General features: G+C 40.4%; 1 non-coding gene across 1 annotated transcript; it reads left to right on the forward strand.

The window, feature by feature from the left end:
* Positions 1-7,983: 7,983 nt before the first annotated feature.
* On the forward strand, positions 7,984-8,089 carry LOC138985077 (U6 spliceosomal RNA). The gene has a single exon (XR_011462337.1). It is a non-coding gene; the product is annotated as a U6 spliceosomal RNA (small nuclear RNA).
* The last annotated feature ends 8,472 nt before the right edge of the window (positions 8,090-16,561 follow it).

The raw sequence follows: 16,561 nt of genomic DNA on the forward strand, positions 1-16,561 counted from the left end.
CACAATCATGTGGGTTTCATGGATCATTAAGGCAATATGCTTAATTTCCTCTACATATTTTAACAAAATGTTTGGTACTTCTCCAAATTATAAGTACATTGAATCCATATGTTAGTTTCTTGAGCTATTATTTGATATTTCAGTGGAGAGCATTCAACTCTCAACATTTCTGAGCTGAAAGAGAGCTCAGAGATAATCTAATCCAGCCATAGCATATCAATAAGGAGAAACCTAAAGCCCAGGTGATGTAACATTTCCAGTGTTTCACCACATGTGTGTGACAGAACCACGACTGTGGATCACCATTTTTTCATTCTCTTTTTTGGTTGTGGTTTGTGGCAAACATGCAGACTCAGGGATGAACCCTTCCCTTTTGGAAATCACTATGAAAGAGTTGGACTGTGAAGAAGGCTGAGCACTGAAGAATTGATGCTTTTGAACTGTGGTGTTGGAGAAGACTCTTGAGAGTCCCTTGGACTGCAAGGAGATCCAACCAGTCCATTCTAAAGGAGATCAGCCCTGGGTGTTCTTTGGAAGGAATGATGCTGAAGCTGAAACTCCAGTACTTTGGCCACCTCATGCAAAGAGTTGACTCATTGGAAAAGACTCTGATGCTGGGAGGGATTGGGGGCAGGAGGAGAAGGGGACCACAGAGGATGAGATGGCTGGATGGCATCACTGACTTGATGGATGTGAGTTTGAGTGAACTCTGGGAGATGGTGCTGGACAGGGAGGCCTGGCGTGCTGCAATTCATGGGGTTGCAAAGAGTCGGACATGACTGAGCGACTGAACTGAACTGAACTGAACTGATGAAAGAAAAGAAAAGCAACGCAACAGAAGCCACTTTGCAGATATTGTATTTCATGTTTAGTCATATGTCTTGCACAGTATTTTATTAGTTTCTTCAGTGGAATATTGGCAGGGACTCATCTTCCCTCCTGAAAAACATCAGAAATGTTGGCAATATATGATTTCCATAAAGTATATGAGGTATAATTCTCAAAAAACACATATCTTAAATATCAAATGTGTGAATTTCATAGGAATCCTATGACTGTCATGACAATATGTCTTGCAGACCCCCAACTGCTGAAAGAGTCATTGGCCAAGGGCCCAGCTGCTACCCTGAAATTAATCACTACCTTCTGATGACTGACAGCAGCAGGGATAGTCAGGCAGGCCTATTGATGGAGGCATGGGACTCATCTGATGACTGAATTTGGCTCATGGACTCCCCGATGGTCTTAACAAAACTTCCTTAGATTTCACTGTGGTGTAGGAGCTACATGCTCCCATCCTTCCCTCTTCATCTCCTTCACTCAGGTTCAGACTTTGTTCCACAATCTGATAGCTCTCCAATCTTTTTTCACTCCCTTCTCTATCTTCTTTTGATAGCTTACAGTGAACAGTGGACAGTGCCTCCAGATTCGTGGTCTCTGAAGGAGAAGATTTAATCCCAGGACAAAAGACAGGTCTCAGTCACTCAGAGCTTTGTGTGAAAATTTTTATTTAAAGTGACAGGACAGAGAAAGCTTCTGACATAGACATCAGAAGGGGGTAGGAGAGTACCCACTTCACTAATTCAAACGGGTCTTATATAGTTTTCAACTAGCTGCTGAAAATAGATAAAAAGAATACTTCAAGATTGTAAGAGTTCCACCAGACCCTTTCCCAAGGCACACATCCTGAGATAACTTTGGCACAAGCTTATCCTGGGAGAACACGTTCTGGGCAACATCTCTGGGTAGATATACTGTTGCTGTGTAATCAGGGGTACAAGTCTTGAGAAACAGTTTCCCAGCAAGATTTGTTACAATTATAATCATTAACACATAGCCTAAGAAAAGCATTTCCAGGAGTAAGACACTGTGCTTTGTGATCATTAGTTCTGGACCTAAAGAAAGGCCAGTTCTTGGGTAAGATACATTGTTGTACAAGGCTTAAAGAAAGTATGAGAGAATGTTCACCTCCTCCTTAAAGGGCCTTGGACTGTCTGCCTAAGCTTTAGCTCTTTCATTCCACCCTTTTTCTTTTAGGAGAATACGGTTGCCAGGGAAGAGGGTGGAGAAATCTTTCTGTAACTTCTTCCTGCTGGTAAGGCGCGCAGACCCTAAATTGTTGAAGCACCATATTCTCCTTACCCTCATACTGAGGATCTCTGATCCAAGGGCCCCAAGTAATAGTTGGAAAAGCCTGTGGTAATCATAGGAGCTTGATCATTTGTAACTTAAATGCCTCAAGCCTCTTAGATACAAAATTCATTATACAGTTATAGATATGAAGAGCAAACAGCAAGAATAATATGATTACAGTTACAAAAGTCAAGATACTTTTCCACCAAGGAGAGCTTATAAACCAAAATTGTGTCTGTGACCAGAGTGGAACATCTGCTGCTGCTAAGTCGTTTCAGTCGTATCCGACTCTGTGCAACCCCATAGACAGCAGCCCACCAGGCTCCTCTGTCCATGAGATTCTCCAGGCAAGAACACTGGAGTGGGTTACCATTTCCTCCTCCAATGCATGAAAGTGAAAAGTCAAAGTGAAGTTGCTCAGTTGTGTAGGGGAGTCCATTTTTAAGAGCGACCAGAATCTCTGCATCACCATTACTTTGTCTGGGAAACCGTTGTATCCTTTAGAAAGAACAAACTAAACAAACAGATTAAAAATGCAGAGACCAAAAATCAGTAAAGGAATTATTATAGTCAGGGGTCCAACGAAAAATAAGAATCAGGTCACATTTGATAGTAACTTTGATCCTGGTCTAGACAGAGTCAATGCTTGGGCTGCCCTGTTTATAAGAATGGGGCCATTTGGCATGTTTATATACATTTTGAATGTAGGTATAACAAACTCAGTTAGAAGTAGTTGAAAGAATGCCAACCTGAACCTTAACAGACAAAATAAACCTTACCGTTTCCTCTTAGAAGAATGAGTCTGAACCCCAATATAGACAGCTGTTTTAGAGAGACTTATAGCCAGGTAGCCAATGGTCTGTTTGTCTAAGTAGGCTTTAGTCTCTTATTGTGGTATTAATATATAAGCCAATGTAGTTGTCACCATTAACAGTTTTAGTGTTTTTCTAGATATAAGAAGATGCAAGAATTAGGACTCAAAGAAAATTTTTACCTGAAACTATCTAACTGTCCAAAGGCCTGTTTTGTCTTTTTTTTTTTTTTTTTTCAGAGCACAGAGAGTGAGAGAGAGTGAAGTCGCTCAGTCGTGTCCTACTCTTTGCGACCCCATGGACTGCAGGAGCCTACTATGCTCCTCTGTCCATGGGATTTTCCAGGCAAGAGTACTGGAGTGGGTTGCCAGTTCCTTCTCCAGAGGATCTTCCTGACCCAGGGATTAAACCCGGGTCTCCTGCATTGTAGGCAGACGCTTTACCATCTGAGCCACCAGGGAAGTCACCAGAGCCACCAGAGCACAGAGTGAGTGTCTAATTTCTGATTTTCACCCTAAACTCCTTTCAGGGGATGTTGAAGGTCAGCAGCTGTAGTGTCCATGAGTTAATCTTTGTAAATACAGGCAGCAAGTGCAAGTTACCAGAGCAGGGCCCCTCTATAGCCATCAGTTTGACCATGGTTTGGGGGGCATTTCATGACCATTGTGTTCCACAGTGCTGGGAAGGCTCATTCCCAGATCTGTTGAAGATTTCACTCTATGTGCTGTTATTGGACTAGGTCCTGTGAGTAGCAAAAGTCTCTGGACCATACCTGTATCACTAGTCTCTTGGTCCAGGTAAATATTCCCTCTTGTTGCTTCTTCTCACATATAGAGTCATATCATTATAACTATGGATTTCATAAGGAACTGTACACCATCATCATATCAGTGGCTCAGTCACCCAGTTGATAATTTAATTGACAACACTTCTTGAAACAGGCAATAGAGAAAACACTATAGTTAGCAGTAATAGTAAAATCATAAGAAGTCAAGAACTTCCATTAGGTATAGCCCAGTGACATCTCCAGGTCATCTGACTCAGTTTGTTAAATGACTGCATCCTGCTGTTAATCTCCAGGTTGTAGAACCTGGAGCATCTGATCTTTATTAAAAGATTGGTTATTGAGATAAGCTTATAAACAAACTCAGAGTGTCCTTTTTAATAACTTAATTAAACATCTTAGCAATGAAACATAACCACAAGAAACTATCTAAGAAGTGAGCCCTAGTAAACACAGACCTTAATTAACAAAACTGGAACTTGATATTCAGTGAAACATATTAGGTGGCATAGGCCTGACATCAGTTGGGTAGATTTCTCTTTTAGAGCTCCCCAGTATACTCTGAGATTTCTGTATATGTCTGGAGACAGTCTTTTTTACTTTGATGAGGCTGTTCAGAACCCAAATGTCTCCAATTTCTGAAGGGATTAGGCAGAGAGAAAAAAAGTTTTAATTTTACCCACAGGTGTAAATCACTAAATTGTTTTAAACCATCAGTGACTTGAGAACAGCTTCTTTATATCCGAAAACAAAGATTAGAAGCCAGTGATATGTCAGAAAAAAAATCATGAAAATTGTAATCATATTTAGAATTCTATTTAATCTCATGCAACCAATCCCTTTGTCTGCCATCCTTGCCTAACAACAGAGGATGCCAGTGAAAGCAATAGTCTCCAAGAAACTCATGAAGTTTTTTTGCCAGTGTCTGTACGACCTGTCCAGCAAAGCGCGTGCTCCAGTAACTGGAGGTTGTAGAGGACACATTTTAACCATTTTTTAAATCCACTGTGAGATATTAACCCTGAAGCCAGAAAAAGCTTTCTCTTATCAACTAAAATTAAGTTTGTCAGGGAGCCAGGAAAAGCCACGTGGCCATCTTGGATTTCCCATAGCCCCAGCTGTTTGGTTTATAGCCATTGTTTATCCATTTTAAATTCCCTGATGAAGGGTTAATTTTTGTAGAAGCAGAACAAGCTTTGTCTATGCATGCCATAATCTGTTATCAAAAACCATATTTCAAGAAAACTTTGTTCTTTTAATAGGGAGAAAAAACCAAATTCCAGTTTGGTACCAGCTTACATTCACTGTGAAACAATGGTTATTCACTAAGTCAAAGTAACAAAAAAAGAGTTCAAAGGCAGTTTAAAGCCTTAAGAAACTTATACCATGCACAAAACTCTCTTCCACTTGTCACAAGCCCTTTTTTTTTTTTTTTTACACTTTCTGTATTAAACACTCCATTTGCCCATTTAGAAACAGTCACCTGTTAGTTTAGACTTACTTTCTTTTTCCTTAATAAAATGTAATCCCATTCTTTATTGCAACCATGAACTGTACTTTATATCATCATTTTGTAGATTGGTAAACATAAATCACCCAAACTTACGTCATTTGTATCTTCACAATGTGTTAATTAAATCAATAAACAAACATCAATACCAGATAGCAATTCAATAGTGACTATCTCCCAGTTCACATATGCCTGCAATTCATTTTAATTTTCTTGAATTTAGAACTATTTGATTTTTAAGCACTTACTTTTCTTTAGACGAATTAAATAGAGCTTAGTGACCAATTAGCCTTTAGCAATTTTATCCAAGGACAGTAACATACTGAGACACACATAAATCTGGACAGACACCTCACAGTTTTCCACTTGAAATTTAAACTGTCTCTTTGCCCTTTTTTTCTTTCCCTTGGCTTGAAGTTCTACCAGTTTTCTCATGGTGGAGTCCCAGACAGAATGGGCTGTGTATCTCAAGGACATGATAAGGGTTAACTTCAGATTTTTTTCCTAGGCATGTTTTTGTTTCTCAAGCAGAAGTAGAGCTCAAAAAAAAGTATTTCGACAAGCCAGCTTTTTCCTAATTTTACAAGGAAATTGTGCAAAGAGAACCAATTTTGCAGTTTCAAAAAGATTTCATTTTAACCAGTTTTCTCAGGAGTCTAAAGAATGTCATGGCCATTCAGTGTCAAAAAATGTCATCTCTCCTTTTTGTAGTCATAGTTTCATAGATAAAAATTTAAACCCAAGAGTGTTCGAATTGGCTCTGATGACAGGGGTAGACAGACTGATAAGAAGTTGTCCCAGCAGAGATTGTCCTCTCTGAGCAGGCGAGGTCTTCTTTTAAAGCAAAGAAAGACTGTGTATAAGGGACTTTTTAGGCTTTGGGGATTAAACTTATCTCAGGTTTTCAAGATACAACTCAAAGGAGTGGTTCTGGAACTGCTAGCTCCCATCTGTAAGAGAGAAAAAAGCAGCACCCAGTGCCATACTTTTTTTCTACCGGAGGCATCCCTCCCTGCTCTAGATGCGGGTGGAGACAGGTCTTCCACCTAAGCTTCCTTCCCTGGCTGGAGTTAACCTGTCTCTTGCTGATGCAGGTGTCTCACTATCGTCCCTCCCCATTCTACCACCGAGGCGGGGTGGAGATGCACCAGGGGTAGACCTGATGGCATCCCAGATTGATGTCCAGTTCCTCACCATTAAAACCTTGGCTTGATTTCCCCTTTTTCTCTGGTGCCGCCACGGTGGAGCAGAGTAGCCTTCTGGAATGTCTCCCAAGCTAAGACCACTAGGGAAGACATCCATCTTTTTTGTGCCTGTGCACATTCTTGAGCATATTTTTGCCTGCAAGTAGAAGTGGCAAGTCATAAAAGGATGAATGGAAAACCCATTGTATCCCTTCTGAAAGTTGCCACATGAGTCTATGTGATAACAAAGGAGATGATGCAAGGCTGGCCTATGAGGAAAAAATAGTCTTTCATGTTCATGGAGTGTCAAGGTCAACCTTTCTAATCCTGTCCAGCAGATTGTACAAAATGAATATCTAAGGAGTTGAGACAAGAGCCACTGGTGGGCTTTTTCTGGTCCACTAAGAGCTAGGACTACCAAGGGAAGAAGTCTGGTACATTTCCAATCCGCCTAAATCTGGAGTTCCCTGATCTGTGTCCTCAGGAATGTTATGCTCACCAGCAATGTTTCCATCCATACAGTCCGGAGGCATAGCCGTGACAAGAATTTGCTTCTGGGTCTCTTGGGTCAGGATGATGATTTCCAGTCTGAGAGATGTCCCTGGAGCTCCAGCTCCAGCTAGCTCTCTAATGTGTTCCTGTCTGCAGTGTCCTGTAAAACTTGGAATGGGGGTATGGCTAGAAAAACATAGTAACAGCATGGATTTCAAGTCCTCTGAAAGTCTAGAATCCAGTACATTAGGTTAGTAGCTTTAATTCCCCAAGCAGTTATAAAAAAGTCAGAGAGACCAGGAAAAGAAGTTCAGTCCATATGCTTCTGAGTTAGAAAAGCAGAGACTTTACAGTAAAAGGGCAGAAGAGTCCCAGCTCTGAGTATTCTTACCTTGTCTTGAAGATCCTGGATGAGCTCCCAAGATGATAGCTTATGGTGAACAGTGCCACCGGATTCATGGTCTCTGAAGGAGAAGATTTAACTCCGGGGCCAAAGACATGTCTCAGTCACTCAGAGCTTTGTGTGAAAATTTTTATTTAAAGTGACAGGACAGAGAAAGCTCCTGACATAGACATCAGAAGGGGGCAGGAGAGTACCCATCTCACTAGTTTAAGTGGGGCCTTATATACTTTTCAACAAGCTGCTGAAAATAGATAAAAAGAATACTTCAAGATTTAAGAGTTCCACCAGACCCTTTCCCAAGGCACACATCCTGAGATAACTTTGGCACAAGCTTATCCTGGGAGAACGCGTTCTGGGCAACATCTCTGGGTAGATATACTGTTGCTGTGTAATCAGGGGTACAAGTCTTGAGAAACAGTTTCCCAGCAAGATTTGTTACAATTATAATCATTAACACATAGCCTAAGAAAAGCATTTCCAGGAGTAAGACACTGTGCTGTGTGATCATTAGTTCTGGACCTAAAGAAAGGCCAGTTCTTGGGTAAAGTATGAGACAATGTTCACCTCCTCCTTAAAGGGCCTTGGACTGCCTGTGGAAGCTTAAACTGCTTCACTTTCCCACAGGAATTTCCTCCAGTAAAATCTTCACACATAGAACTCTTGGGGTGCTTCCTTCACAGCACATATACTAAAATTGGAATAATACAGAGAAGATTAGCAAGGCCCCTGCACAAGGATGACACACAAATTCATGAAGTGTTCCATATTTGTAATCAATGAATAAAGCACACTTGCAGGATAAAAAATTAATATACAGAAATCCCTTGCACTCTTGCATGCTAAAAATGAAAATCAGAAAGAGAAATTAAAGAAACAATCCCATTCACTATTGCAACAAAAAGGATAAAATATTTAGGAATAAATTTACCTAAAAAGGCAAAAGATTTGTATGTATAAAACTACAAAACATTAATGAAAGAAATTAAAGATGACATAAACATATGGAAAGATATATCATGTTCTTGGATTAGAAGAATCAATATTGTGAAAATGACCATACTACCCAAAGCCACCTACAGATTCAGTGCAATCCCTATCGAACTATCAACGGTATTTTTCACATAACTAGAATGAATAATTTCACAATTTATATAGAAACACAAACACTGAATAGCCAAAGAAATCTTGAGAAAGAATAATGGAACTGAAGGAATAAACCTTCCTACCTTCAGACTATATTACAAAGCTATCTATAGTCATCGAGACGGCATGGTACTGGCACAAAAAAGAAATATAGACCAATGGAACAAGATAGAAAGCCCGGAAATAAATCCAAGCACGTATGGGCACCTTATCTTTGACAAAGGAGGCAAAAATATACAATGGAGAAAAAACAGTCTCTTCTAATAAGTGGTACTGGGAAAATTGTGAAGCTATGCGTAAAAGAATCAAATTAGAACACTTCCTAACATGATACACAAAAATAAAATGGATTAAAGGCCTAAATGTAAAACCAGAAATTATAAAACTCTTATCTCACATAAATCACTAGCAAGATCTTCTATGACCCACCTCTAGGGTAATGGAAATAAAAACAAAAATATACGAATGAGACCTAATTAAACTTAAAATCTTTTGCACAATGAAGGAAACTATAAGCAAGGTGAAAGACAACCCTCAGGATGGGAGAAAATAATAACAAATGGAACAACTGACAAAGGATTAATCTCCAAAATACACAACAGTTCATGTAGCTCAATACCAGAAAAACAAGCAACCCAATCAAAAAGGGGGCAGAAGAACTAAACAGACATTTCTCCAAAGAAGACATACAGATGGCTAATAAGCACATGAAAAGATTCTCACCATCACTTATTATTAGCTTCCCTTGTAGCTCAGATGGTAAAGAATCAGCCCATAATGTGGGAGACCCAGGTTTGATCCTTGGGTTGGGAAGATACCCTGGAGTAGGAAATGGCAACCCATTCCAGTATGTTTGCCTGGAGAATTCCATGGACAGTGGATCCTGGAAGGCTACAGTCCATGGGGTCACAAATCAAAACTACAGTGATACCATCTCACACCAGTCAGAATCAGTTCAGTTCAGTTCAGTTGCTCAGTCGTGTCCGACTCTTTGCGACCCCATGAGTTGCAGCACGCCAGGCCTCCCTGTCCATCACCAACTCCTGGAGCTTACTCAAACTCACGTCCATCGAGTTGGTGATGCCATCCAGCCATCTCATCCTCTGTCGTCCCCTTCTCCTCCTGCCCCCAATCCCTCCCAGCATCAGAGTCTTTTCCAGTGAGTCAGCTCTTCACATGAGGTGGCCAAAGTACTGGAGTTTCAGCTTTAGCACCCGTCCTTCCAAAGAACACCCAGCTCCTTTAGAATGGACTGGTTGGATCTCCTTGCAGTCCAAGGGACTCAAGAGTCTTCTCCAACACCACAGTTCAAAAGCATCAATTCTTCAGCACTCAGCCTTCTTCACAGTCCAACTCTCACATCCATACATGACCACTGGAGAAACCATAGCCTTGACTAAATGGACCTTTGTTGGCAAAGTAATGTCCCTGCTTTTCAATATGCTATCTAGGTAGGTCATAACTTTTCTTCCAAGGAGTAAGCATCTTTTAATTTCATGGCTGCAGGCACCATCTGCAGTGATTTTGGAGCCCCCAAAAATAAAGCCTGACACTGTTTCCACTGTTTCCCCATCTATTTCCCATGAAGTGATGGGACCAGATGCCATGATCTTAGTTTTCTGAATGTTGAGCTTTAAGCCAACTTTTCCACTCTCCTCTTTCACTTTCATCAAGAGGCTTTTGAGTTCCTCTTCACTTTCTGCCATAAGGGTGGTGTCATCTGCATATCTGAAGTTACTGATATTTCTCCCGGCAATCTTGATTCCAGCTTGTGCTTCTTCCAGCCCAGTCAGAATGGCCATCATCTAAAACAACAATTTACAAACAATAAATGCTGGAGAGGGTGTAGAGAAATGGGAACCCTCTCACATGGCTGGTGGGAATGCAAACTGATACAACTACTATGGAGAACAGTATAGAAATTCCTTTAAAAAGTAAGAATAAAACTATCATATGACCTAGCAAGCTCCCTAGCAGGCATATACCCTCAGGAAACCATTGATGAAAAAGATACATGTACCCAGTATTCATTGCAGCACTATTTACAGTAGCTACGACATGAAAGCAACCAGATGTCCATCGATAGATGAATGAATAAAGAAATTGTGGTGCATATACACGTCACTTGGTATAATAGGCTCTAGGATGAACCTGAGTAACGTAAGTCAGAAAGACAAATATCATTTCAGTCCAGTTCAGTCGCTCAGCAGTGTCCAACTCTTCGTGACCTGGTGGAAATATTGTTTATTAATGCATATATATGAAATCTAGAAAGATGGTTCTGATGACCTTATTTTCAAGGCAGCAAAGGAGACTTAGACCTAAAGAACAGACTAAGGGTCATAGCTGGGGAGGGAGAGGGTGGGATGACTTGAGAGAGTCATATTGAAACATATACAAACCAATGTGAAATAGATAGCCAGTGGGAATTTGCTGTATGATGCAGGGAAACCAAAGCTGGTAATCTGTGACTATCTAGAGGGGTGGGATGGGGAGGAAGGTGGGAGGGAGGGGACATATATATACCTGTAGTTGACTCATGTTGATGTATAGCAGAAACCATCAAAATATTATAAAGTAATTATCTTCCAACTAAAAAAAAAAGAACTCTCTGGGCTGGAGAATTTAAGAATCTTCTCCAGAGTTTTGCCCTAAACAAGCCATTCAATCCCACTGCTGTTGTTCAGCCTCTTGGTTCTTCCTCTTTCTACTTTTTCACCTCTGTTGACCAGATGGCAACTTCCGTCCCGTTGGCTTACAACCTGATGGCTGTCCTGTCCACGCTGCACATACTGGTGCAATATATACATCATTAGATGTCAATTTTGCTCCACAAATCTATTTAACTACTGGGGCTTGGTAGGCTATCCACCTGCCTCCAGGATAGGGTTAGAAGGCTTTTAATGGCAACAGAAAGAAATACTTTTAGTCCATTCTGAAGCAGCACTTATGTTTAGCCATAATTTAGGAAAAGCAACAGCATTTGATAAATTGGAGCTTTAAACGGATCCATCTTCACAGACCTTTTGGATTTGAAATTATAATAAAAATCTTGAAAATCAAACTGTACAAGCAGAGTACAGTATAAGGGGCTCTGAAGCACTAAAAGTGTTATATAAATATAAATCTCCATTATTTACTGCATAACAGGAATAGGAATGAGTCTCTAAGAGTAGGAAATGTGTTACAATTGGGGCCTGCTTTGTGGCTACCCTGAGATGGCAAGTGGAGGAGTCACCTGGGAAATATCAGTGAGGTCCAGCACAAAATAGAAGTGAGAGATATTGAGCAGACTGTACAGTATCAGAACAACCACAGTGGGAAAATAATAGCATCATATCTAATGCCTTATGTTACTACTTAGGAAAAGAGGAAATGAAAGGCCCGTCTGTGAGATTAAGGGAGATGTGTAACGTTAATGGCCTGCTATCAAAGCAAGAGGAAATCGCTTCTGTAATTCCAGCTTTCTGCCTGATCTGAAAATATTAATGGCATCACGTTCCTTTGCATTGCCTTTTGTGTGAGATGCTCTGTATTTTAAAGATCATTATAGCCATAGGGGGTTTCAAAACCCCCTGTGGTGGTAGGGTTAAGGAACCCGCCTGGCAATGAAAATTTAAGAGATGTGGTTTCAATCCCTGGGTTGGGGAGATCCCCTGGAGGAGGGCATGGCAACCCATTCCACTATTCTTGCCTGGGGAATTCCATGGACAGAGGAGCCTGGTGGGATACAGGTCGCAAAGAGTCCGACTCAGCAACTAAATAGCAGCAGCAGGATAGCCATAGGATAATTACTGAATCTGCGTTAAAGGAGGCAAAGTAGTTCTCAAAGGAAGGAAATGGTTTCCTGCAGTCCTCAGTCCCAAAACCTATTCAATTTTGCAGTGAAGGGAAGGACATTCTTACCTTTTCACAGGCACTTGGATTTTTCACCAGTCTGGTTTTGACTCTCATTTACTAAATAATCATATTCAGTTTAGGGGAGCTCCAGATAATTCAGTTTTCTTTTCAGAAAAATCTTCTTAGAGATAGTGTGGATGTTTTTCAGGTGTGATTTTCTATGGACATAAAAGCTAGTAATAATATGGGTCAAAGATATAAGTAATAATAATGCCAAACTAATGTAACTGCATACTGCTTTAAAGTATTTATTTGTATTTATTTTTGTATTCTTCGCAGTAACCCTTTACCGTATTATTTTATGCCCATCTTACAGAAGCAACACTGATACATAGGAAGGGAAGGAATTTAATCAGAATCACACGTGTTGATCACAGACAATCACATCCTCTGTGGCATTCACAGTATGGAGTCAAACTGAGCAATCTGACTCTGAATCTTGCATCCTTTTCCCTGAGATCCTAAAGTCTATGCTTTCTCAGCATTGTCACTTCTCAAGATAGCCCTTTGCTCTAAATTATTTTTCAAGTTCTGTTTCCAAGTGCTGCTTCCAACCTGCTCTCAAATACTCTCAAGTTCTCTTATAAAAATGTTCATTTGAATCCACCACCTACATGTAGGCTGCCCTATACTGTGCTCTTTCCTTCATGTGTACAACTCACTGAAGAAGTCCTCTTCAACTGCTATGTCCACCCTCCCCGCTAGAGGATCCCACCTACACCCCCTGCCCTCCCCATTCGTCCACACCTAAGCAGCTTCCGTCTGAGACCACCTGTGATCTTCTGCGAACCAAGAATGGGAGACTTGTCCTTGAGTTAACTCCCAACAGAATCTAACGCCGTGCCGTCCTTGTTCCTTTGGATCCTACATCTGGACATTATTTTTGTTTTCTCATTGTGGGTATTTTTCAAATGCTCTCTCCTTTGTTCTGGGTATTTCTCTCTATGTTTCACTTTCTTTGCATGTTCTATGCATGTTCTTCTGACTTGGTCACCCCCAAATCTACATCTCCACAAGGTGTAACTAAATCAGTTGAAAAGCAAATAAATTAGAAACTTTGGGTAAGGACTGCACATCATGTATTTTTAAAAGCTACCCAAGTGATTGCAATGTGCAGGCAGAGCTGAGAAACACCAATAAAGGTCTGCCTCTTGGGATTTAAAATAAAATTGTATTGTTAAGGGAAAAAGTCATTCTATAATTTATAGTGTAATCACCTAGTGTAACCAGCACAGGGAGAAAGAATTGGAGTGGGGAACAATGGTTCCTGTTTTTAAAGGCACTTCCCACGTACAAGTCACAACATTCGTTATTTTAGTTCAGTAAATGAATCAGATTGCCATCACATGAACAGGGCCCCTCTTGTATGCCATGTTACCAGAGATAGGAAAAATCATCTCTTAACTTGATTTCCACAGACACAGATTCCAGAATATATGCTCTGCTGAAAATTAAGGGAGATGGGTGTGGTCAGTCAGTTCAGTTCAGTTGCTCAGTCGCATCCGACTCTTTGTGACCCCATGAACTGTGGCACGCCAGGCCTCCCTGTCCATCACCAACTACTGGAGTTTACCCAAACTCATGTCCATTGAGTCGGTGATGCCATCTAACCATCTCATCCTCTGTTGTCTCTTCTCCTCCCATGTGGTCAGTAATGCCCAATAAACAACTTATTAAAAGAATGTTAGATAAAATGTATCATTAATATCTTTTGGCCCATCTTATAATCATGTTTCATTGCTCTCTAAAGAATTTCACACATCTCTGCTTTTAAAAATTTTATTGGCGTATAGTTGCTTTACGATGTGTTAGTTTCTACAGTACAGCAAAGTGAATCAGCTACATGTATTCATATATCCCCACTCTTTTGGATTTGCTTCCCATTTAGGTCGCTTATCTCTTTAGAAAGCCTCCTCCCTTTGACTTCATCCAAATACCATCTTTCCACTTTATTTTACTGGCAATTAGTAACTCTGAAACCTCTCAGTTACAAACCCAACATTGCATATGAAAAGATTCTACTTATGCTTTGCCACAGTACAACTGACATAGTACAACAACAGCAAAAAAACAAACTGGATGGTGCTTTGAAGTTTTCATATTCTCCCATCAATGCCTGTAAAAAATAGACTTTTCCATTAGTACAAATCATGGGATGTCCTTTAGAATATAAGATGAGTCACAATCAAGTTTGGTTTCAAAACCTAATTTTTCTCTGACTTACAAAGATTTGATTTTAATTATAGGTATAGAAAATGTTAAAAATTTTTATTTCTAGGTAAGGGAGTAGGGATTTTTATGTTTCATTACATTTTCATGTATTTTCTGAATGTTGTTGTTGCGGTTGTTTAGTCACTGTCCAACTCTTTTTGACCTCATGGACTGTAGCCCGCCAGGCTCTTCTGTCCATGGGATTTCCCAGGCAGGAACACTAGAGTGGGTTTCCATTTCCTTCTCCAGGGATTGACCCTGTGTCTCCTGCATTAGCAGGTGGAATCTTTACCACTAAGTCACCAGGGAAGCCTCATTTTCTGAATATTTTACAATGAACATATATAAAATTTAAAACCAGAGAAACCATGACTATGAAAAACAATCTAGTCCTATTTTTTCAACTGCTTTTCAGTTCTGTTTCCAAGTTATTGCAAGATGTCTCTACAAGGTTGATCAGAATTCACGAATATCCCCTGACCTTTCAGATCAGCTCCCTTTCCTACTAGTTCACTGTAAGTGAAAGTGAAAGTGAAGTTGCTCAGTCATGTCCGACTCTTTGCAACCCTGTGGACTGTAGCCCATCAGGCTCCTCCGTCCACGGGATTCTCCAGGCAAGAATACTGGAGTGGGTTGCCATTTCCTTCACTGTAGTCTCCTTTAATTTTTAATTTTTCTCTCTTTCATCTTTCATTCATGCCTCTATCCATTCACCTGTTCAATAGCAATTTATTGAACTTCATTATGATAAACACTGGGTTCAGTATTGCCTAGTCAGTCTATAGAAATCTTAATTACTTCCAATAAAAAACAAGAGTATCTCTATGCTCAGATCTCAGCTTCTCCACAAGCTCTATAAAGACTGAATAAGGAACCAGTGTCATAGTTTAGATTGTTTACTTTAGATTGTGCTGATTATTTGCATTCCCTAAAGTGTAAACAAAACCTGAGCTCCTGGAGAGGTAAAATCCTAAGGAAGGTTTCTTGGTGGAAGAAAGTAAGAAAAGTCAGTTTCAACTCTCTGGTAGAGGCCAATAGGAGCCTGGCAATCAGTCTTTAGAAAATACCTATTAGCTTGTGTGCATGCTTAGTGGCTCAGTCGTGTCTGACTCTTTGAGACCCCATGAACTGCATCCCGTCAGGCTCTTCTGTCCATGGGGATTCTCCAGGCAAGAATATTTCAGTGGATTGTTATGCTCTCCTCCAGGGGATCTTCTCAACCCTGGCATCGAACCCAGGTCTCCCACATTGCAGCCAGATTCTTTACCCTCTGAGCCATCAGAAAAGCCCACCTACTAGCTTAGCCAGAGGTTTTTTGTTTGCTATTTTTCCTCTCAATTTTATGGTTCTCTTCCTTAAAAACAACACAAAAGCAGAGACTTGAGGATTTTTTTCTAAAAATTCAAATTCAGCAAATGAGTCTTTAAAAATAAAGGTGGCTAATAGACCCGATCCTTTTCTCTTATATAGGGGTTCTCGAATTCTATTCAACACCTTGGGCCATGATGAGCCTCTTACTCGGCCAGAGGCTGGAGGTTTCTAGACCTCACCATCCTAATCACAGAGAAACACATATGCTCCTCCATATACTAATGCTGAGGACATTTTCTAACATAAACTCTTCTTATCTCTCGGGTGCTTTCACAGACCATCTGAAAGCTCTAAGATAGTGTTCTTTTTAAAATATATATATATTTATTTATTTGTCTGCATCGGGTTTTAGTTGTGGCCCAAGGGGTCTTTCCTTGTGGCCCGCAGACTCCTAGTTGCAGCACGTGGGTTTAGTTGCTCCGGCATGTAGGATCTTAGTTCGCAGACCAGGGATCAAACCTGTGTTCCCTGCAAGGCAGATTCTCAACCACTGGACCACCAGGGAAGTTGCTACGATAGTGGCCTTTTAATCCAGCAAATAAACTGCTTAATTCTTAGGGGGAATGCTTCGGTGTGAATAAATAAATGATACACTTTTGTGCAAATTAAATGTCATTC

This window comes from Bos mutus, chromosome 2, assembly GCF_027580195.1.
Source record: "Bos mutus isolate GX-2022 chromosome 2, NWIPB_WYAK_1.1, whole genome shotgun sequence".
NCBI lineage: Eukaryota > Metazoa > Chordata > Mammalia > Artiodactyla > Bovidae > Bos > Bos mutus.